This window comes from Melozone crissalis, unplaced genomic scaffold (genome assembly GCF_028551555.1).
Source record: "Melozone crissalis strain CALT ecotype California unplaced genomic scaffold, PUWL_Pcris_2 ptg000049l_1, whole genome shotgun sequence".
Classification (NCBI taxonomy): domain Eukaryota; kingdom Metazoa; phylum Chordata; class Aves; order Passeriformes; family Passerellidae; genus Melozone; species Melozone crissalis.
This window is the reverse complement of record NW_026535827.1, coordinates 1,807,666-1,832,564: the sequence shown is the minus strand read 5'-3', so window position 1 is coordinate 1,832,564 and position 24,899 is coordinate 1,807,666. Positions and strand designations below refer to the sequence as shown.

General features: G+C 43.6%; 1 protein-coding gene across 1 annotated transcript in view; it reads right to left on the bottom strand.

The window, feature by feature from the left end:
• Positions 1 to 24,899, bottom strand: part of LOC128943622 (kinesin-like protein KIF2A) — a 236,267-nt gene that overhangs the window by 19,175 nt on the left and 192,193 nt on the right. The gene's annotated exons all lie outside the window — the stretch shown is intronic.

The following is a 24,899-nucleotide window of genomic DNA, read 5'->3' as shown; positions in this document are numbered from 1 at the left end:
ACCCCTATCTGCACCCCTGATAGCTGAACAGAGGGGAGACAGGTTTGGTTCTATGGGGGATCACATTTTTTGGACACAATGTATTACATCTCAGTGTCCCACATGCCAATGCAAAGTGACTCTGAAAGGCAAAGACATCGTCTTAACAGGACTCATTGATACTGGTGTGGATGTGACTGTTATCTCAAAAAGCCAATGGCCCAGTGATTGGCCATTAACGACTGTGCCTCAGGTACTCTGGAGTGAGTGGAATAGCCAAAGCTTGCAGAGCCAACACCTGACACCCCCCCCCCAATGGTCCCTTGCTGAAGTGCTCCAGGACCTTTCAGGCATTGGAGGGAGCAGTCCATCTATCAAAAGCTGACACCTGATACAGATCAGAAGTCCTGAGGGACACCTCGCCTTAGTCAAACCGTTTATATTACCAGTTGCTTGCCTTTTTAACAAAGTAATTTTATTGTGAATCTTTTGGTACTGCTATTTAGTATTATATAACTAAATTTTTATTGTTTTAGCCTTCAATGTTACATCCCATTATTTTTATTAAGTCAAACTTAAATCTATCTTACAAGCAATTTTTAAAAGCTGCAACAGTTTAATTCCTACAGTAAATTCATGTTGCTATCTCATACAGTTGTTTACTTGCATAATTACCTTGATGTTTAACTGTTATATGACAAATTTTCAGTAACTTTTGTAAAAATAGAGTTTAAAAAAATTAATTCCTGTTAAGATTAATTTTTGTTTAGCCTCAGTAATGTAAGCTTTAAGTTCCTTTAAGTATATTTTTTGATATGTTTTACTGAAGTTAAGTTTTAGTGAAGTTGATTTTAAGCTTTGTTGAAATATACCTGTTTGAATTATAAGATATAATTCCTTTGCTATACAAGTCAATGACATTTATGCAAGGGAGTTAAGAGTTAAAGAGTAATTGATTAGGGGTAGCTGACTAGACAATGTATATTGCTTAACATTTACTGTGCTTGCGAAAACAGGATGAGAAGATACAAGGCTATTGTGATAAGGAAGAAACTGCTTGCAGAAGCAAAATGAGTGGATGCAAGGCTATCCTGATAAGCAAGACTGTTTGGATGTCTAAGCTGGCTGTCATGGTCTGAGGCTGGTGCAATGCCAGTGCCCCCATGAAAATGTATGCTCCCTGGTGTCTGCTGTGAGATGTGACCAGGAATAGAGAAAAGCAGGCTCTGTTATGAACAAAAATTCGGTTAATATTTTTTTTGTGAGAAAAAGTTACAAAAAGGCAGCCAGATCACTGTAGCTGCCCAAGTTCTTCGTGTTTTGTTATTGTAATCACGGGTCGTTGTGGCTAATCACTCCTTTTGTATTAGCAGAGCCTTGCCAGAGGCTAAGGTGTACTTTTCCCAGAAGGGTGAAGAGACCTGAGAAGGTGAGGGGGGATTATGCAAAGTGACTCCAAGGCCACAGTGCAGCATGGGTCCCCCGCTGTACGGAGAAACCCCAAAAACAACAAACCAAATAAGAGTTGAGAGACTGGAGTGATGTCTGGACGTGAGGAGCCGAGTGCTGAGCCTGCAGAGATGCGGAACACCTTCGGAGCCTCTCGCCCTGACCATGGGAGTCGATCCCGGCGGTGAGACCAGGCCGACTGGGTGGGAGGGGCAACAACTGCAAGGGATCAGCAGGCCCTAAAGGCTCCCACGAGGATCTGATCCCCAGCTCTGCCCTTGATGGACAAAGCTGCGCATATCCTCCTCCTCTGAGTCACCCTGGGAGAAGACGGGAGACTGCAGCCCTGCCGAGCTGCCCAATCCTGAGCTGATCACTTATAATAAAGGCATTAAAAAGGAGAAGAAGTCTCCTGGCCCTATTTATTTCAGCTGGGAGCGCTCGTCCGGAATAGCCACGCCGCAAGGGGACTCAGGACTGGCCATCTTGGATCTTCAGAGGACAGCTGGCTACCAGGACCAGAGAGATCGGCTCAGGACAGCGACGCAGAGGAGCACCGGAGCACCGGACTGGTGAGAAATCCGGTGGCAGGAGTGGGAGACGTGCGCATGTGTGTGTGAGTGAGACGCGGGCCGGCAGCCGGACCTTCAGAGTGAGAGTGGACTCCTCAGTACCGTGTTTCCTGACTCCTGCGAAGGGGCAGGCCGGAAGCAGGGGGAAGCAAGTGGACTTAGTGTGAGTGAAGTCGTCTCCCAAGGGGGAATAAAGGGACCCCCCTTCGGGAGTGCGAAGGGAATTTTTGTTTGAGTGGCACGCACCCAAAGTAAGTCCTGACAGAGGAAGGTCAGGCACTTTTGTAAGTCTCGAGAAGGATTCGAGTAAGATTTGTCAGTCCCGAGAAGGATTCGGGTGTTTCACAAGCCCTGCAGGCAAAGTAAGTCCTGAATGAGGGAGTCAGGCACAAACCCCAGCGAAGGAGGCTGTGGTTTGCTTTTAGGTCCTGAGTCGGTGAAGCCTAAAAATTGGCGAGTTAGGCAAACTAAAAATCAGGCAGTTGTTTTTCCTGACTGAGGGAGTCAGGCACGACTCGGTTTCTTAAGGCCGAGGCTTCGTGTGTTCAAGTCCCGATAGATGTAAGACCTGACGTTGGGAAAGTTGGGCAATCAAGAGATTGGGCAGTTGTTTCAGTATAAAGTCCTGAGCATCAGGCAGAAATTTGAAGTTCAGTGGAGGAGGCTGAAGCTCCTCAAACAAGGTTTTTTTGAAATTACCGGTCAGTTAAGGCACCTTTGGGACTTTTTACTGTTGAGACATGTAAAATGGGAGGTGGTAATAGTAAAAAGACCGGCAAGAGACTGAGGTATATACATCCCAATAGTCCCTTAGGAGAACTGTTAGTAAAATGGGATTCTATAGAGGCCACAGAGGGATTAGATAAAGTGAAAATGATCCATTATTGTATGGAAGTGTGGCCAGAATTAGAGGTACAAGAAGGATGGCCTTGGTGTGGGACAAAGGATAAGTGGATGTGCCAACAATTAAATAATTATCTGACAGCTCGGGGGGATACTGATCCTGAGCAATTACTGTATATATCTTGCTGGGTAAAGAGCGCTATTGGGGATGAAGGGGTGCGAATTTGTAAGGTACAGAGGAAGAAAGAGTGGAATGAAGGAGGGGATGATAGAACAAGTAAAAGATGGGACCCCCTGGATTATTTGCCTCCTTCTGCCCCTCCACTTTATAATCCTCTTCTTCAAGCACCTCAAATGGCAGGTCCGGTTCCTCCCCCGGCTGCCATCCCACTACCACCTGCTCAAATTCCTCCTCCTACCTCTTCAGCTTCCCGCTATGATAAACCCAGTATCTCCTCCAACCACTCCCTCATCGCCCCCTTCAGCCCCTCCAGATCCTTCTGCATCACCACAAGTGCCTACTCCACCTGCTGCATTATCCACCCCTTCTCCAGCTCCGCTGAATATTCACTCAGGCTCTTCTCCCCCTCCTATTGCTGTCCCTTTACCTCCTCCTAGTTGGGGCACAAATGCCTCCTTGCCCGATAAACAGCAATCAGCAAATACACCTGCTGATGGGCAGAAAGTTCAGGGTAACCCAGATGCCCCTCAAAGTAGTTTGGCATCTGAAGATGGGCCGTACTGTAGCACCAGATCCAAGACCTCCAAGGCAGAGCGACTCTTTCCCCTCAGAGAGGTTCCTATGGGAGGAGTAGCTGGAGGTGTTGGCTTTGTGAATGCTCCCCTAACTGCTTCTGAGGTGAGAGGATTCAAGAAAGAGTTGGGGCATTTAGTGGAGGACCCAGTGGGCATAGCCAACCAAGTGGATCAATTTCTAGGTCCAAATATCTACACTTGGGGGGAGATGAATTCCATCCTGAGTATATTATTTTCCCCAGAAGAGGTCCAGATTATAAGGGCGGCTGGCATAAGAATTTGGGAGAAATGTCACCATCCAGGACCCCAGGTGCCATCAGGTGAACAGAAATTGCCACTAACGGATCCCAGCGGGAACCCTAACCAGGAGGAGGGGAGGAAGGCCATGAGGGAATATAGGTCTTTGATAATACGGGGGATCAAAGAGTCTATTCCCAAAGGAACTAATACCCAATTGGCATTTGAGGGTGCACAAGAGAAGGATGAAGCTCCTGCTGCCTGGCTTAATCGCCTAAGGCGGAACTTCCAGTTGTACTCTAGAATAAACCCAGTCACCCCAGAAGGTCAAATGCTGCTAAAAGTCCAATTTGTTACCAAATCTTGGCCTGATATAAGGAGAAGAATGGAAAAGATGGAAGGTTGGCAAGAGAAGAACATAAATGAGTTATTAAAAGAGGCATTGAAGCTGTATTTTAGGAGGGAGGAAGAAAAAGCAAAGGCCAAGGCTAAGATCATGGTTGATGTAGCTAGAGAAAGTGCAGGGTGGGCGGGTCCACCACCAGGAGGAAGCAAGGATAGGCCGGTACTGTCAGGTGCAAGAGGGATGGAGACACCTCAAGGCCCTTTGAGAAAGCGACATTGCTATTATTGTGGAGAGGCAGGACACGTCAGGAGGTTTTGTAGAAAGCTTAGTCTCGATGTGGCAATAGCCAGGGAACAAGATAATTTAGGGAAGATCCTTAGAGGTGACGATTAGAAGGTCAGGGGCTTTACACTATAGGGGACCCGATGCAACATCTAAAAGAGCCCCTTGGTAAACTTTGAGGTGGGCCCCCTAAATGAAGAATTTGAATTTTTGAGTAGATACAGGAGCAGATAAGTCCTGTCTCAACAAAGTTCTAAGAAGTATAGAATAGTATAGTGAAAAAACATCTGAAGTTAGACAAAAACAGCTAGGTAGAAAAGATATCCAGTAGCACCAAAACTGGCCAGTAAAACTAAACTTGTAATAAGTGATGTGAAAGTAAAAGGTACCTTTTTGTTGTCGTGTTGTGTGTGTGAGAGTGAGTCACAAGCAAAGTCAGCCTCATCTTCCTGGGCAGGTGGGAAGGGGGCAGTGGAAGTGTGTTTTTGTGTGACCTGCAATACCAGGCTTGTGTCCCCCGGGCGGGTGGGGGCTGTGGCCAAAGAGTGTGTGTGACCTGCAGACCAGACTAGGGCTCCCCAGATGTGTGAGGGAGCCATAGCTGTAAGAGCGTGAGTGACAAGCAGACAGCCTCACAGGTGAATGTGCACCAGAGGCAACCAGAGTCAGGGCCCTTCCAAGAAGCCCAGAGATACTGAGACCTGTGGGCCAACCCCAAGGTGAGGGGGGGGCTATAGGGACCCATGATTTTCTAGCAATAAGCATCCAGTTTGTGTCTTGAGGGGGTGAAGGAGTGAGTGATAGTGAATGAGAAATAAGAGAGTGAATATAGACAAATTAGAATAGAGGTAATGTAGATTGTGCATTATAAGTTTTACCACATTTCCTTAGAGGGAAGTGTATTGTGTAGAAGAATGGTGTAAGAAAAAAACCCCAAAAATTTAAGTGTAAGGGGTTGAAAGAAATATTTAGGCTCTAAGTGAAAGTAAGAAACAGAAGCAAGAGATAAATAAGATCTTGAACAATAGAACAGAAAACCAGTGAATTAAATACACAGAAAAATAGGAGAATAAAAATACTTTGGGAGTTAAGTTAGCTGAGAAATACAACTCCTTGAAAAATACAGAGTATTTAGAAGTTGATGAGAGAAACATGCAAGCTATGGAAAAAGAGAAATTAACCAATAACATTAAACAGAGAAACTGAGTTTCGATAAAATCATTAAATAGCAGACCATTAATGCCTGTGTTTGAAAGCCCGTTTCAGGTACTCTTCATTACTAATTCGACTGTGCAGACCAAAGGAAAAAGGTTGGACTCACATCACTCTCACCCCCTGGCATTGGACCAGGATTCAACATCAGGTTTTTTTTCCCTCTGGCATTCTGGCATTGGACCGGACTGCACCCCATTCTCCCTCTGGCATTGGACCGAACTCCACCCCTTTCTCCTTCTGGCATTGGGCCAGACTCCCAGTTTTTCCCTCTGGCATTGGGCCAGAGTCCACACCACTCTCACCTCCAGGCACTGGATAAGGATTCATCCACATCACAAGCTAAATCACCTGAGTATACTGTGGTAAAAGGACCAAAAGATTTAAAGTTGACTCTCAGAAAGAAGAGTCAAATAGACTGAACTCTGTGGGGAAAAAAATTGGTATCAAGAGTTCTAATATTGCTTAAAATGTTTCAAAACTGTTCTGTGTAAACTATGTTGGTAAAAAGTTTAGGACTGTAAATAAGTAATTCTGTTTAAGTTCCCCAATTTAATTCTAAAGACTCCAGGTTAATCCTCTACAGAGCACTCCCCTGGGGGAAACCAAAATTGGTAGGGAACAGACCAAGAGAGGTTTAACCAGAGCAGCGGGTAGAAGGGACTCTAAAGAGCTTGGAAGCTTTTCCTCAGTAAAATTCCCCAAGAGGCAAGGCCGGGTGGGCAGGCTGTGCAAGATGACCCATACCGGACTCTTGGGAAGGGTAGTACTGATGGCTCTGATTGCTGGTGGTGCTCTGGGAAGCCCAGCTGAGCGGTGCAGTGAATGCTACCAATCCCTCTATGAGGAGGAAGTGAGCTCCTTGTCTAGAGTCCACATCAGTTCTGACCCTGATTGTGTTAACCCCTCCCAATTGGTCCTTTATCAGAAAAATAAGAGAGTGTATTGGAGAGCATACAATACTGCCACTTTTAGGCAGCCACTCCTAGGAGAGTGCCCTATAGGGGAAGCCTGGTTGTGCTTTGAATGTGATGCTGCTGAAACAAGCTCAGCAGAACTAGTAAAAAGAAAAGAAATTGTGAAAATGGTAAGAAAAATTGTTTATTACAAGTATTTATATGAGTGTACTGGAAAAGAGATGAACCCCTTTTGGAACACATTTCAGGGGAACTCTAAACCCCTAGGTTTGATCTCATCTGGCAGCTGCATTGCTAGGGTGATAAAACCAATTTTCTTATTACCCAAAGAAACTGGATCAAGTTTGGGAGTTCCTATATATAATGATTTGAGAGAAAATAAACAGAACCGGGAAAGTGAAATAGAAATTGAGAAAATCCAAAATTGTAAAAGCCAAATTCAGATCCCAATTTCTATGTTGAACAAAGTAATCTGGCTCCAGGCAGTATTAAAAATAAAGAATTCAATTATTAGGAACATTTCAAACGAAATAAAAAGATTAATATGTGTAAATAATTGAGATCAAACTCCTACACTTGATCCCAGTGGGTGGGAGAACCTAGAGATTTTCAAAAAGGATGTATGGGAAAAGGTAGTTTTTCTCGGTGTGTGTATACTTGGAGGATTGCTCTCTTTACTATGCTTATTTATCTGTTTTAGTAGAATAGTACTTGCCGTGCAGACCAACCTGAAGAAACCAAGGAAAGTAACAAGGTTAAGTAACCATGATTACCAAAGTGCACAAGAGATTTATGGTAGATTCAAAACAAAAAAATTGTGAGTTGATGCGAGCTTAGAATTTAAGCTTGATCAAAGAAAAAGAGGGGGGACTGTTATGAACAAAAATTCGGTTAATATTTTTTTTGTGAGAAAAAGTTACAAAAAGGCAGCCAGATCACTGTAGCTGCCCAAGTTCTTCGTGTTTTGTTATTGTAATCACGGGTCGTTGTGGCTAATCGCTCCTTTTGTATTAGCAGAGCCTTGCCAGAGGCTAAGGTGTACTTTTCCCAGAAGGGTGAAGAGACCTGAGAAGGTGAGGGGGATTATGCAAAGTGACTCCAAGGCCACAGTGCAGCATGGGTCCCCCGCTGTACGGAGAAACCCCAAAAACAACAAACCAAATAAGAGTTGAGAGACTGGAGTGATGTCTGGACGTGAGGAGCCGAGTGCTGAGCCTGCAGAGATGCGGAACACCTTCGGAGCCTCTCGCCCTGACCATGGGAGTCGACCCCGGCGGTGAGACCAGGCCGACTGGGTGGGAGGGGCAACAACTGCAAGGGATCAGCAGGCCCTAAAGGCTCCCACGAGGATCTGATCCCCAGCTCTTCCCTTGGTGAACAAAGCTGCGCATATCCTCCTCCTCTGAGTCGCCCTGGGAGAAGACGGGAGACTGCAGCCCTGCCGAGCTGCCCAATCCTGAGCTGATCACTTTTAATAAAGGCATTAAAAAGGAGAAGAAGTCTCCTGGCCCTGTTTATTTCAGGCTCCACCTTAGGAAAACCGGAAAAATCACTTTATTAACCTACAACTATATATAGAAAGAAACACACAGAGAACTCAGAATGAAAATCTTCCAAAAACATTCCTCCTCTCCCCCCCAAATTTCCAATACATCCACCCCTCAGATCACCAACTCTCAGTCCATCACCACCCTTTAGACAATCAATTCTCAGTTCATCAAGGAATGAGGAGTCCCTCTTGTGCCATAGGCTTCCCCTGGAAACACAGTTGAGACCTCTTGTGTTTTCTGTCACATGTGGCACCGCCCGGAGATAATCTGCCATTGTGACATCTTCCTTCCATGCCCAGTGCTCTCACCACTGCACATGAGCCAGAGCTGCTTCTAGGGTTTTCCTTTTAAGGGTGCTTTGCCCAGTTCCAAAAAAGGGCACAGTCTCTCACTTTCAGGACAAATGTCCCCCCCAAATTTCACCCCCTGGGGCTGAGGGGTCTCAAGAACAGAGATCTTCTTCTTCCCTGAAGACAGAGGGCACCATCACCACCACCATCTTCACCCGTCATCTCTGTTCATGCACTCCTTCACATAACAACACTGAACTCTCTTGGCTCCAAGCCATTGCCTCCCCCCTAAATGCAGTCTCTCTGTCACAGGAAAAACGGTTCTGTCCATGGCTATACAAGAAAAGTCCAGCCAAAGGCCACTCCATCATCTCCTCCCACCTAGGATTCTTCTCCACTTCTCTCGTGGCCCATCTTCTCTTATCTCATCTCTATCTCTCTTCTCACTTAGCTCCAGGAGGATTAGCATTTGTAAGGTTTCCATCATCCAAGAAAAGGGTTAAAAAATCTCAGGCTCTGCCTGTCCAGAACTCCCAAGGCTGCCCTTCCAGGCACCTTCTCACCGCATCCCTCCCTTCTCTATCTTGGCTGGATATGCTATCAAATTTCAAGGTGGCACAAGCACAGATACTGTCTCTCTCTCTCTCTCTCTCTCTCTCTCTCTCTCTCTTTCTCCTGGAGGGGTGGGGGGAGGGGGGGGGGCTGCCCGATGCTTCCATCCTCAGGGCCCTGGCTCACCTCACCCGGCCGCATGGCTTCCCCTCCCCCACCCAGCTGGCAACAGCTGGGCAGGTGAGGTCTGAACCTTTCACTGACTGGAACCCAAGAGAAAGTTTCCTGGGAGTTCTCTGTTTTTAACCCTCTGTATTCTCAGAGGCGTTTCCATGTCCTCAGTGGCCACACCAGGTGCCAATATTCAAATCTGAGCACCTATTGGTTTGATCACAGCATCCCAAAAAACTCACTTCCTCTCAAACCAGGACACTGGCCAAAACTAGTCTTGCGGTTTAAAATGAGACCAGGAGACCAGTGAGCATGTACAAGGAGACAAGGTGAAATGTTCAGCCCCCAAGAAGACGGGAAGGCTCATTTACTTCATCTTGCACAACCACCACACGACCACCAGAGAGCACTGCACAAGTGCAGAAGAACTTTGAAGTCATTATAATATGGAGCGAAGCTAAGCAAGGCGGGAAAACAAATATGTATAGGTGAATTGCATAATTTAATAAATATGTAATGCTTTAGCGAATAAATAGAGGAATAAGTGCCACTTTGGGCATGCATGTCTTTGTGGAAATACCCCGCATGCACCTTCAGTGATGAATAAATACATACGAGTTGTGGAGTTTTCCCGGGCATCAACATAAAGCCTGAATGGATTTTTGTCAAAGTTTACTCATTTAAATTGCAAGGTAGAGCTATTTTGTTATAGAAATAAGAACAATTTTGCTATTTTATTTTTTAAATAGTACTGAAGAATGAGTAAATTTCATATTATGACTGCTATGGGTTGTAAGCTGTTTAATGCTTTTTTGTTTTACTACTATTTAGCTAAAGATAAATGGCAAAGCCAACTGCTTTACAAACCTTCACATATTGTTGTATAGCTATTTATAAGACATATATTATTTTAAAGAACTTTCCTAACTATTATTACTAAGAGGTTTTAAAAATATATTAAAGAGATTCTTCCAGTTAAGGCCTGGACCCTGGCCAAGTCCTAGCCTTAACTAGTCAGAAATATACCAATAAACCCAAGTGTTTTCTACACCAAAACTATACTCAAGTCATTTTGACTTGCAAAATTTAGACCTATAATAGCTAAACCTCCTTTTAAAGTGAACTTGGAAAACTTACCTGGGAATAGTTCTCCAAGCCCTCACTTTAAAATGAAGCTTGCCAATTACTTCAGACTCTAAGTAATAGTACAATATTTTAGAAATTGATAATGCATTGCTTTAAAATAACCTTTTTATTTTTCATGTACTACTAATTGTATATATTATCTGATTTATTTTTACTTAAAGTTTATTGTTTTGTCACACATTGTTTTGCTTTTATGTTGCCTTCATGTTCATAACAAGAAACACACATGCTATTAAACAAATAAAAAAGGGAGTATAGCTCCTCAAGAACTTTACACTAATATTTACACTAAAAATTTTGAAAGCAAATCAAATAAAACTTGATCCCTTACCTTCCTGAAGCACCCTTGGAGCCCCAAGAATTAGAGCTCCTGGGTTCTGTGAAAATGGATTTTTGTGTTAATTTTAAATACATGGGAAAGAATCAGTCTGAAAATTAAGATGTTTCTCCCTATCACCCTGTATATAAGAATCAAACCTTTTGGTAAAATTGGGCTTCTGACAGTCTTTCTAAATCCAGTAATGCCCCCCCCCCTGCAGCTGCCATCAGGAATGTTTTTGGTTTGTGGAGATTTGGCCTGATCCTTTAGTGGCTGGGGTTTGGCATCCTAGCTAAAAGATTTTTTCTTAGGATGGGTATGTATATGATGATTTTGATAATAATTGCATTAATCATGATACCTTGGTTGCTTCAATGTGTGCAGAGATTAATTAATAGGGCCATTAAAAGAGTGGTTTTGGTTCAAAAGAAAAGGGGGAGATGATGTACTTTGGATCTGATTAGCATAAGAGATTTGATTATCAGGATGCCTTGGCAAGAACAAACAGATCTTTGAGGATTGAATCAAGGAAAGAAGATTGAATCAAGACTGTCTGACCAAAAAAGAAGAGTGAATCAAATTCTGCAAGCAAGAGATGTTGCAAAATGCAAAAGTTTGTTTATGTGATGATTAACCCAATCATTGTAGCAAAAAATTCCTAGCTTTCCTGAAATGGTATATAAGTATATGTAGCCGACAGTAAAATCAGATCCTGACCACCACTCAGTCTCTCTCATCATCACTGATAGATTGGACTCCTGAAACAAATGACACCTTTGAAGAATTGAAGAGCAAGCTCATGAGAGCCCCAGTCGTGAGACTTCCTGACATGACTAAACTGTTTTGGTTATTCTCACATGAGACACAAGGAATAGCCTTAGGAGTTCTGGCACAACACCTATATCCTTACAGAAGGGCAGTAGCCTATTTTTCTAAACATCTGGATACTGTGAGCAAGGGCTGGCCCGACTGCCGTAGGGCAGTAACAGCAGTGATCATGAATATTGAAGAGGCATGGAAGTTTACACCAGGACAAAAGATGATTGTCTTAGTGTCACACACACATGATGTCAGCCATTTTAGAACAGAAAGGGAACCATTGGCTGTCTCCCTCAAGGTTCCTAAAACACCAAGCAGTCCTGGCTGAATCTGATGATACTGAAGTTCAACTGACCAAAATTGTTAACCCTGCCTCTTTTCTGCAAGGAAAGTCCAAAGCTGAACCTGTAGTACAAGAATGCCTAGAGACCATGGAAGCTGTGTACTCCAGCTGCCCAGATTTAAAAGAGGAGCTGCTCCCAGATGCCATGAACTGGTTCACTGATGGCAGCAGTTTTCTGAGACAGGGAGTGTGAATGGCAGTGTATGCTGTGACAACAGTCTTGGAGGTAATTGAGTCAAACCCATTACCCGCAGGAACCTCAGCACAAAAGGCTGAGCTGATAGCCCTCACTCAAACATTAGAACTGGCAAAAGGAAAAAAAGTTAATATTTGTACTGATTCCAAATATGCTAATGGAATTGTTCATGCCCATGGAGCCATATGGAGAGAAAGAGGACTCCTGACTGCACTAAAGATCATCAAATATGTAACCGAAATCCTCAGGCTCCTCGAGGTGGTGAAACTCCCATTGCAAGTGGCAATTATACATTGCCAAAGGCACTCAAAGGGTAATACCCTCCAGAAACAGGTAACAAATTTGTGGATTATGAAGCTAAATCACTGCTGAAAGAAATTAACCAATTGTGGCAGCTCTAATACCTAATGTAGTATCAACTAAGCAGCCTATAAAACACCAACCCTCTGATTATAAATGGATTAATGAAAATAAAGGAAAGCTTTTAGAGAATGGTTGGGGACAATTAGAAACAGGTCAACTAATAATACCAGAAAAGTCAATGAGACATTATGTAAAATCTGAACATGATAAGACCCACTGGGGAGCAGAACCCTTACACCAATACCTAAAGGAACGAATTGCAGGACCAGGCTTGCAGGACATTGTTAAAGAAGTAACATCACAATGTGTGACTTGTTTAAAGAATAATCCAAACAGAACAGTTAGGCTAGAACAAGGGGTTATTAGCAGAGGAGCTTTTCCTGGAGACTTGTGGCAGATAGACTTTTCTGAACTCCCAAGAAAGGAGGGGGGGTTGGCATTTGCTGGTACTTACTGATACTTTCTCTGGGTGGCCAGAACCATTTCCTTGTAGGACAAAAAAAAGCTAGAGAAGTAATAAAAGTACTGTTGAATGAGATCATACCTAGATTTGGTGTACCTAGAGTAATATCCTCTGACAGAGGATCACATTTTTGTGCACAAATTGTATAAGCTGTCAGCAAGGCCTTGAGAACTGAGTGGCAATTCCATACTCCTTACAGGCCACAAGCTAGTGGTCAAGTAGAGAAAATGAACCACGTGTTTAAACAACAAATAGTTAAGATCTGTCAAGAGACAAATTTGTACTGGTACCAGGCATTATCCATTGCCCTCATCAGAATCAGGATAAAGCCACGGTCAAAAGAAAAGATTAGCACATTTGAAATTTTGTATGGTAAACTTTATGCGTTAAATGCTACTCATGATGAAAACCTGACCCAGGTTGGTAATCAATATATTTATGAATACTTAAAAACCATTAACACTCAGTTGCACCAGAAGTATAACACTGTATTTGAAAATCACCCTAAGCAACCAGATCATAAATGGCACACAATTGATCTTGTTGACTGGGTATATGTTAAGAATTTTTCAGGTGATCCTCTACAGGAGAAGTAGGACAGACCATTGCAAGTCCTCCTGAAAACCTTCAATGCAATTCGGGTCGGAGAAAATCCCACCTGGATTCACTATACCCAAGTGAAGAAATCTCCTGTTGCAACTTGGACAGTAACAACCATTGATAATGACGGACTCTAAGCTGAAACTCAGCTGGAAATTGTGAATACTTTGTTATTATTTGTTGTTTTTTGGCAGATTGTAGTAATTTTTGATGTAAATAAGTATGTAGCTTTGCTTGAGGCAATAGCTAATCATACTGGAATAAGAGACTGTTGGCTGTGGGGAATGGTACAACAATTGCACTTACCATTGTTAGGGGTGCCCTCTAGTAATTGGACTGAATTAAGCCCGTATACCTTGTTTAATAGTAGTACACAATGCAAACAAATAGGTTCACCTTTAGGAAAACCCCTTTTTCAGTTATCACTCATCAGTCAATCCATTATTTATGTGGAGTCAAACTTTACAGGACCAAACTTTGGCCAGTTTAATAATACTCCCAATTGGACCAGAATTACTGACATTCTACAGGACATGTCAGATATAAATTCACCACCTACCTCACCAGATTTTAAAGTTCAATTTGCTCAATGGCATAACTATTTGTTTGCAAGGCATATTAACAATTCCAACATGAGCATCACAACTAACTGTGATTTGCCAAATGGCTTTTGGTGGTTGTGTGGAAATGAAATAGCCCTTCAGCAACTACCTGGAAATTAGACAGGTCAGTGTACTATGGGGTATCTCGTCCCACCGATACAAGTTATAAATCATACTCGTTTAATTAGAGGAATTGTTAGAGGAATTTGGAGAAACTGATTTAGTCGAAGTATACCTTCTAATCCTCCGATTAGATATAATACAGGCCTTCAGAACTTTGTCAGAGCTTTATTCCCAACTTTAGGAATTGTACACTTAGAAAAAGCAATAGTGAACACCTCAACAGAGATGAAAATAATTGCAAACTCAATGGCAGATGCCACTGGATGGTTGAAAACAGAAATTAATTATTTAAAAGAAGTCATATTTCAAAATCATATAATGTTATGCTGTGGTTTTTATTTGGCATGTTTATTGTTTGATTTGTGGTTTGGTAGTCCTTTTGGGTTTTTTCTCCCCCTTTTTTAGAGTGACACAGACCCGCCTTTGTTATTCAATTGAGCCAGGTGTCTTATCTGTTGTTACTTAGCTACTTCCCTGCCAAGTTTCAAACCCCTTCCCCCCCCCACATCCAGTTATTAACCCCTCCTATCCCAAGCAGTTTTCCTCCCTTGTATTCCCTGCCTTGGGTTCCATCCCCAGTTCTCCTGATTAGTTGAACATTGTATCCTCCCTTGAGACCTGCCTCCCTTTATAAGCTGTTGTTTGCCCCCAGTTCGTTGCCTGGGACCCTGGGATTCGGGGAGTTTAACATCAAATAAAGTAACCCAGTGCCCCCCAGGCCCATGCTGTGGCCCTTTTGTTCAGCATTGCGCCTCCACTAGTAGCCGGGATTCTGTGGAGCCCGAAAAAGGGGGACTGTCGCCCCCCCCACTGTTATGAACAAAAATTCTGCCAATTTTTCTGTGAGAAAAAGGTTACCAATGCTGCTGCTGGGCTGCTGCTTGTGTTATGGTAATTACGGGTCATTGTTGTTAATAGTCGTTTTTGTATCAGTAAAAGCCCTGGCTGGGGCGAGTTAATGGCCCTTCTCTGAGACAGTGAAGGGTGGGGTACCTCCTGAACAGTGAGGAGAAGGGACTTTGGAGGGGAGGGATATGCAAAATAACTCTAAGGACCAGCATGCTGTGTGGGACCCCTGCTCCAAACGTACTGGGAAAACCCCAAAAACAATGAGCCACCTAAGAGTTGAGAGACTGGAGTGATTTCTGGATGTGAGGAGCGGAGTGCTGAGCCTGCAGAGATGCAGAGAACCTTCGGAGTCCCTCTCGCCCTGACCATGGGAGTCGTCCCGACGCCGGGAGCAGACGGGAAGGAGGGGGGAAAAGTAACATCGAAGGGTCTCGACACCCAAAAGGCTCCCACGAGGACCGGATCCCCAGCTCTGCCCCTAGTGGACAAAGCTGCGCATATCCTCCTCCTCTGAGTCGCCCTGGGAGAGACGACGGGAAGCTGCAGCCCTGCCGAGGTGCCCAATCCTGAGCTGATCACTTATAATAAAGGCATTAAAATGGAGAAGAAGTTTCCTTGCCCTGTTTATGTCAGCTGGGGTGCTCATCCGGAATAGCCACGCCGGAAGAGGACACCAGGACTGGCCATCTTCGACCTCCAGGACAGCTGGCTACCAGGACCAGAGGAATCGGCTCAGGAGCAGCGACGCAGAGGAGCACCGGAGCACCGGACTGGTGAAAAATCCGGTGGCGGGAGTGGGAGACGTGCGCATGTGTGTGTAAGTGAGATGAGGGCTGGCAGCCGGACCTTCGAAGCTAGAGCGGTCCCCTCAGTACCACGTTTTCGTCCTTTCGCGAGAAAGCCGGCCGGGAACAGGGGGAAGTGCTTGGAATTAGTGTGAGTGAGTCGTCTCCTAAGGGGAAAAATAAAGGCCCCCCCCCTCCGGGCGTGCAGAGGAAATAGTTGTATGAGTGGCATGCACCCAAAGTAAGTCCTGACAGAGGGAAGTCAGGCAGATGGCAAGTCCCAAGACGGATTCGGGTAGGATTTGTAAGTCCCGAGAAGGATTCGGGTGAGATTTGTAAGTCCCGAGAAGGATTCGGGTGTTTCACAAGCCCTGCAGGCAAAGTAAGTCCTGACAAAGGAGTCAGGTACAAACCCCAGCGAAGGAGGCTGCGGTTTGCTTTTAAGTCCTGATACGGTGAGGCCTAAAAATTGGCAGGTTAGGCAAACTAAAAATCAGGCAGTTGTTTTTCCTGACTGAGGGAGTCAGGTACGACCGGGGTTCTTAGGCCGAGGTTTCGTGTGTTCAAGTCTCGATAGATGTAAGACCTGATGTTGGGAAAGTTGGGCAATCAAGAGATTGGGCAGTTGTTTCAGTATAAAGTCCTGAGCACCAGGCAGAAATTTGAAGTTCGGTGTGAGACGGAGTGGGGATCCATTCTGAATTAGGTGAAGTGTCTGGAAGAGGTGAGGGGTCTGTGGGGCCAAAGATGAAGGAAAAACCGCATTCCAGAGACAACAAGGAGACAGAGACAGAAAAACAGAAATGACCACAAAGTCAATCTGCCCCGACCTAGAAATTCCTTTGATAAAGAAGAACTGGTGCTAAATGTTACGCGGAATGAATATGTATGAACTTATTGTGAAACTGTATGCATATGCATTTGGAAGGGGGATAAAAGAAGACCTGAGGTCTTCAGACATACGCATGCTTTTTTGGGGGGGCTTGTGTCCGGCGCGAGTCGTAATAAAGGCATACCGGGCTTTACAACTTTTACAAAGTTGTGAGGTTTCTTCTTTTCTCCGCAAAACATTATGGCGAGCCAGGCAGGGAGTTCTCTGTCCCCGCAGGGGCAGGGGGGATAGACGGACCTCCAAGGCGTGCCCTAGGATTTTTTTTCCTGGTGGGGCTCTGCTAGTCTCAACTTGCCACCTGCGAGGACAGACAAAGACCCGCTGGCCTGCGGAGGAAGATACGGTATGTACTGAGGGGCCCCTGGGGGAGGGAAAGGAGAGCAAGGGAGTAAACCACCCAGAGACGTCTGAGTTCAGCTGATGGAGCAGCTGTATTAGAGACGGGGTTCATCGTTCTGATAGAGCAGAACCGCTAGAGGCTCTGGGGGTGAGCCGGGTGAACCCGTGTATGTGTGTATTGGGGGTTCATCGTTCTGATAGAGCAGAACCGCTAGAGGCTCTAGGGGTGAGCCGGGTGAACCCGTGTATGTATGTATTGGGGGTTCATTGTTCTGATAGAGCAGAACTGCTGAGCCCATGGTGTGTTTTGTTTGTGTGTGTGTGTGATGTCCAGACACTGTGTTGCTGTATGGTTAATGTGTGCATTGTGTGGTCAGTGCACGTTGTTTGCAATCATGCAAGTGTATAAGTGTATGGTGTATAAAAGAGAGTAGATCTACAGTGCTATACGGTGCGGGGGGAGTCAGTACTACCCGTGTTTGAAGCAGCCGAGTGAGGCCTGAAGCACCAGCTGCAGCAGGCTGCGGGGGCAGGGAGAGAAGTGTCCTGCAGAGAAGCGAGTGGAGGAATGTCAGTGATGGTATTTATCGTGTTTAAATGTAGTGATTTGTGTAGATTTAGTACATTTTAACCGTGAGTATGAGCTCAGAGAATTCCTTTGCCTTGGATGTTTGGACTTGATCTCTAGACTGTGTGCTGTTATTTTGATTGTGTCCAGGAAAAATTGATGTGAGTAAATGACGAATTATGGTATGCTTTGCTGTGTTAAGAAAAGTGAGCACTTTGAGAAATATGTCCTTTCCCAGTGATTTTGTGTGGTGATTTTCTTCCGCTGCATTGTGGTAATTTGATTCTCAGATTGTATAGTAGTGTTTGTAGAGATTTTAAGATTTTGTTGCAACAAGAGTAGCATCTTACACAAGAGAACTATAGTACGGTGATTTATGCCTAACTACGATAAAGCGAGTTAAAGGAATTCCAAGAATTGTCCCCCTCACAGCAATTCAAGCCTTGGCTCTAGTAAATTTGAGATAAAAGGGGGGGGAGTGCGTGTGTCTGTAAGCATATCAGAGTTTCGGCTGTGACCAGCACAGCCTTTTTGCAAAGCAGTAAAACAAGTGTAAGTAGACACAGTGCTTAATTAGATTGCGCAAGAAGAGAACTAGAAAAGACTGATATTTTGTAAAACAGAGTTTATATAGAAGAGATGAATGAGATGAATTAGTTAATGAGACTTTTGAGATTTATGAGACTTCAGTTAGTACTGCAGTAAGTCTAGACTGAAAACAATCTGCTTTCAATCTGCTGTAGGGATTTAAAGTTCTCTGTAACAAACAGAAGAGCCTGCCTTTGTGGGCAATTTCAGGGAGCCTTTGGTGCATCAAGAGGCGAGCATGCTGTGTGAGGTGACAGTAGCTGTCCCCGGGACACAGGGACAGCTCTGGCTTCCCCGTCTCCCCAGGGAACAGGGGAATGGCCTGTAGGCAAAAGCTAGATGTGCAAGTGTTATTGCAGTGCAGTGTTTATGAGAAACACTGGTATTGCTATTTTGCTGTTCTAATAAGTGTCAGGGCACATGCCCCGAGTGTAAATTAGAAGTTTCTGGTCAAGCAGATTCAGAACCTAAGGTCTTAGAGCTTGTGTGTGGGAATCACATCTGATACCTGCCACCTAGAGCTGTGTATAAGAAGAAAATTGAGAAACTACTGTGAAAGTCTGTAAAAAGGTTTGAGTAGAAGCGAAATGGAGCAAGAAGAAATAAATAATGAGAACTGACCAGAGCAAACGCAAACAAGTTCCTAAATTAGCCCCTTTTGGGAGGGGCTCACTGGGAGGAGGTTGCCAGTAAGAGCAGCTAAGAAAATAAAAAGATTTATAATACTTCATTGCTGTTAGTACTGTTTTATAATAAGAAGATAAATGAGAAAGTGTTTTTGTATGCTGAAATGTCTTTTTGTTTAAAGAAATCGCCCAGAATTGCAAAGAGACTGTGAGACCAGACCGCCCTCTAGTCTTGGCCCTTGAAAAGGAAAACAAGGCAAAGAGAAAGCAAATCAAACATGTTGTTCAGCATGCAGCATAAGATAGCAACGTATGAAATCAAGCAAAGATTATCATGCTGAAATGCAAAGCAATCACAGTTCACAAAATGAGTACATATGATTTGCTAAAAGCTCCTCCCAAGGTAAGGGAGGAAGAATAAAGATGACCTCCCCAAAAGAGAAGAATTTTTGTCAACACAAGAGTCATATATTCAGTTTTAAATAAAGTTTTAGTACCTGTAGAGAATGTTTATGTTGTAGTGTGGAGAATGAACAACTAGCCAGTCTGAAAAAGCATACTTGTGCAAACCTTTAAAGTAACATGTGTACTATGTGTACCTAAAAGCTTTTGTACAATTCGCTCAATTTGCTAAACATTCTCAAATGAGAAAGGTTACTCTAGAAGCAAATAATATAAAGATGTTAGGCTTAACATTAACAGACACTGAAATTAAGAAAGACATTAGTAAAGAGATATTAGAATAAGTAAATAAGTGTTTTCAAGAGTATGGGCCTCTGCTGTACCAGAGAGAGTGAAAGATGCTCCCCCATGAGCATCAAGCTTAAAGAAAGAACACAACTAGTAAAAACTGAGTAGTACCCTCAAAAAGAAGATAAAGAAAGAATCAGCCCAATAACTGATAGTACTGGATTAAGGGCTGTCAATAAGATAACACAGAATTTATACCCTGTAGTAGCAAATCCATATACTTTACTAACTTGTTTAACACCTGAGCTAACCTAGTTCACTATTTTAGGCCTAAGAGATGCCTTCTTTTGCCTCCCTATCCACGAAGCCAGCCAGAAAATTTTTACATTCAAACACAAGCTCACATAGTCCATGTGCCTGAAGGCTTCAAGATTCCCCACTCCGATTAGAGAACAGCTTGCAAAGACCCAGAGTCCCAGGAAGCTCCACAAGAAGAAAGGAAGCTGTTGCAGTACGTAGACAATCTTCTAGTAGCCACTCAGACGAGAGAAGCAAGAGAAGCCTAGACGGTAAGCCTTTTGAATTTCCTAAGACTCCAAGGACGCAGAGTCTCAAAGAAAAATATTGAAGTGAAGGGAGAAAGACCATCCGATTGATGCATCGAACTCCGATTTATTGATCAATCCATCCCCTTAAATAACAGTGCTAACGAACTTCATGAATATTCTGTAATCCAGATTCATGATAGGCTAACAAAGAAACTTCTAACCACTCCCTTTGTTTTAGAATACCTACAATTGTTTATTAAAAACAGAACCAGAGTTCCCAAAACTTCTACATCTGTTCCCAGGGTGCCAGGCCTTCCCAGAGACGGTGTTCTGCTTGTTATGGGAAGACAGTCTGAGAACTTTATTGTTTATAAAGTGATGCCTGAGAGAGTCTAATTGTTTATAGAAATCAGAAGGCTGAGAACTGTTAGAAACTGCCTTACTTTTCCCTCTTACTTTTCTCTCAATTGTATGTCTCATGGCCTTTTTCTTTAAGCCATTCTTGAACTAAACTCTCCACATTTCCCCCGCTTTTTTCTTTGAGAGAAAAGAGGTTAGCTTGCCAGGTCTTCTCTATCATCCTACCAACCATCTTTTGGATACAGCTGCAGAAGCAAGGTAAGATAAATAAAAGCAATAAGAGTACGCCTAATATCCCTATAGCATATATTACAAGGTTTCTTAACCATGGGCCCAATCCTAAGCTTTTAAGCCATTCATCAATTCCCAATCCTTCTTCTTCCTTAAGGCTGTTAAGCCCCAGTCGTAGCTCTTTTAACTTAGCATGAATAGATACAGAATGATCAGATAAGTTCATGCAACACATCCCTTCAAACTCTTCACACCCATGGCCTTGTGCTAGCAGTAAAAAATCTATAGCAGCTCTATTTTGTAAAACAGCATGATTAACACTTTGTACATCTGCAGTTAACATATCTAATATCTGTGATGTCTTATTTAATTCACCCTTAGCCCAACACCCTATTTGTTTTACTAAAGTCATTGCTTTGCTTGCAGCACCCCATGGTAGGAGAGCTGAAACCATCACTTGTTTAAATTTACTCCAGAACAATGGGTCTCCTATTTTACTACAGTCCAAGTTATGTAAGCTGCGCCTTTCCCTGCTAGTCTTACGACTTAGTTGCATCAGCACAGATATGTTAGGGTGGAATAATGATAACTTGCCTAAATAACAAGGTCCACCCTGCGGCTGGGCTGGTATTCCGTTCCAGGCTCTATCTCCACAGATTAGAAATATCCCTGTGGGTAATTTCTTAGGTGTTATGATACTAGAGCCTTTACACTGGTTATAAAGCTGTTTGGACACTATTTCCGGACTTAAAGATGAATCCAGAGTAGCCCATGTCTGTTTATGCTGATTCACCTTTTGAAGATTAGAATAGTCAAAGCTGAACCACCCACCGTTAGAAGTGCTGGTCATACTAGCATTTGCACTTCCGAAAAGATCTAACTCCTCAGGTGGGGAATGCAAAGGAGTACTAAGTGATTGAATTAGCAGGCATTGGCGGTAGCCATCACTCTGACTAGAAGTATACCCTTTTTGTGCTGGTAACTGGATATTCACCATGTTGCGCATACATAAGGCATGGTTATTAATAAAACTGCAAAATTCTTGAGGAGACCATACTGGAAGCCCTACCAAACATGTTCGAAACGGATTAGTAACTCCTCCTAGGCTAAGACAAAGCGATGACTGATTAGTCTGTCTAGCAAGTGTTATCCATACATTATCTCTAGGCTGATTAAAATGTGCTACCCTTAATTCTTCAGCTACTACTATACTAAGCAATATAATAAAAATGAACCTCATTTTTCTGTTTTGATGTTAACCTTCCTTTTCTTCTCAGTTTTTAACCTTACTGTTCCTGACACCTGAAGACCACACCTTTGTAACTTTCTAATGCAGTTATCTAATGCTTGATTGGGATCTCCTCTTATAGGACCTACAACAGAATGTGATGTTAAAGGCACCAGTTTCCTACACCTTACTGAGGCTATATATGATGCACTTTGAGCTTTAACCTTTTTCAAAATACACTGTACCTCCCACCGATAATAAGCCAAAATTTTCTGCTCATGAGATTCATAAAGGTCTCAAGCTGAGGCAGTGTTTAGCCCTGTCTCATTCCGTAGTGCCCGCTCCCAATTATGTTCCCAGATATATCTATAATTACAGGTGTGGCACCATAAACGGGAAAGTGACAACTGATCTACCCAAAAGGTCCTATCACAACCCCCACAACACAATGCAACCCAAGCAGCACAATTTGGGCTGTGACACTCAAGACAGTTCTCTTTTGCCGGTCCTCTTATATGGAAAGATGATAATGAGTCAATAATGTCAATCAGTTCCCTGGTTGTCCGGCAACGGCGTGTTATGGCCCTGTCGATCGCCTTCGAGTGTCCCTTCAGTTGAAGCAGTAGTGGTCTCAGGATCAGGAGCAGCTTCTTCTCCAGACGGTCCTTGTCCTCTTCCGTGAGATGGTCCACCAAGCGCTGCATCAAGAACAGGTTTAGTCCACTTGGCAGGTACCCACAACACTCCTGTAGGGGTGGAAATACAAAGATATCCCCTTCCCCAGAACAGGACCTTATCAGGATCCCTCCATAACCCTGTCTTGGGATCTCGGTATTTTACCCACACTTCTTTTTTCTGTTCACCAATTTCTTGTGGCTTATAGTGCAGTTCTGCAGGAGATTGCCCTACATCTCCGAATACACACAAATGATTAATCACAAATAAGCTTTTTAATAACCTTGCCTGGGGGTCAGTTATTTTCTCATGCTTGGCTAAATACTTCTTCAGAGTACCATGTGCCCTTTCGATGATAGCCTGCCCTGTAGGGGAATTTGGGATACCTGTAGTATGTTCAATCCCCCAATCTTTTCAGAATTTCTCTATCCTTTGACTGGTATAGGCAGGACCATTATCTGTTTTAATTCTTTTTGGTGTACCCATCACTGCAAAGCAACTGTACAGATGCCTTTCCACGTGTATAGCTCTTTCTCCTGCCTGAGCTGTTGCCCATATATATTTGCTGTAAGTATCAATAGACACATGTACATACTTTAGTTTGCCAAAACTGGGGACATGTGTAATGTCCATTTGCCATAGCTCGTTTGTTTGCAGGCCTCGTGGATTTACTCCTAGGCCTAAACCACATCCCCCATTATGATGACTACAAGTCGGGCAGGCCCTCACAATAGCTTTTGCCTCTGATAGTGATATCTTAAATTCTCTGCTTAAGCCTTTTGCATTTTGGTGAAACATTGAGTGGGCTTCTCGAGCCAATAGATGACTTGACAGAGGTGTGCTTTGGGTAATGGTGACCAACCTATCTGCCCTATCATTTCCTTCTCCTAAACCAACATCCCATTTGTGACTTCTAACATGAATTACAGCATAAGCATGTTCCCTGGATCTTGTAGCTCTCTTTAACTGCAATAATAGTTCATATAGTCTTTGATTTTGCACCTCTTTTATAGAAGCGTCTTCAATTCTTGCTACAACTCCTGCTGCATACAGAGAGTCTGTAACAACATTCAGAGGTTGTTTTAACTGTGCCAGTGCCCATACCACTGCTAACAGTTCCATGGTTTGTAGATTGTCCACTGCTTCTGCTTGCAGAATATGATGCTTCCATACTCCCTTTTCTTGCCAGGTTATTGCAGCAGTTCTTGATTTTCTGCCAGCGTCTGTAAATGCAGTAATGGCACCTGAGATAGGAGAGTTTTCTCGCTTAGGACGAGTTATCCAGTCCCAGTCCCCTATCCATTGAACCAAAGCTGGTCGAAGCTGATGTGTTTCAATGGGGCAACATGCACCTAAGAGAGCTTCCTGCAGTTCCTGTGAATTAGTCAATACCAATCCAAGGTATCCTTTTTCATTGGTATCTTGATGGCAGCTGGTTCTGCCCCAGACACCTGCAAGATCCTTTCTCTGCCCTTCTTTATCAGATCCACTAACATTTCAATTTTTTGAAAAAGAGTCTTAGTTTGCTGCAGTGGGGGGGAGATCCATTCTAATATCCGTGTTTCCCCCGTTTTTTGTTGGCACTGCGTGAGTGCTCCCAAAAGATATTGTGGGCCATTCCAAATGGTTAAATCTATGGGTAAGTCTGGATCCCTTCGATAAACATGTCCATGCATGACACAGTCCATAATTTGCTGAATGACCCGCTGTTGCTTCTCAGTGATACAGACTGGATGAGTTGGATCAGTTCCTTTTAAAAGTGGACGCAACTCGTTGAGCAGTTCATTGGGTATCCCCACAATCGGTTTTAACCACTGTAAATCACCCAGGAATTTTTGAGCCTCATTTAAGGTGGTTATTTTTGTTTTTAATTGCAGCTTTTGCGGTTTGACAGTTTGTTCTGTCAGAGACCATCCCAAGTATTTCCAAGGAGCAGTTGTTTGTATTTTCTCAGGAGCTACCACCAGAGAATATTGTGCCAATGTGGTTCTTATTTCCAGGACTTGTTGTTGTGTGAAAGGCATAGGCTGAGCAAATAATACATCATCCATGTAATGATATATCACTGTATTAGGCCATTGCTTCCTAAGAGGTTGTAAAGCTGCAGTGACATAAAGCTGACACAAGGTGGGGCTGCTGCGCATGCCCTGTGGTAATACCGTCCATTCAAACCTCTGATCAGGTCCTTCTCTGTCAATCGCAGGTAATGTGAAAGCAAAGCGTTGCATATCCTGCGGGTGGAGGGCAATAGTAAAAAAGCAGTCCTTCAGATCAATAATCAGCAAAGGCCAATCCATTGGAATCATGGCCGGATTAGGTAATCCAGGTTGTAATGAGCCCATAGGTTCCATCTGTTCATTAACAGCACGCAAATCATGGAGCAGTCTGAA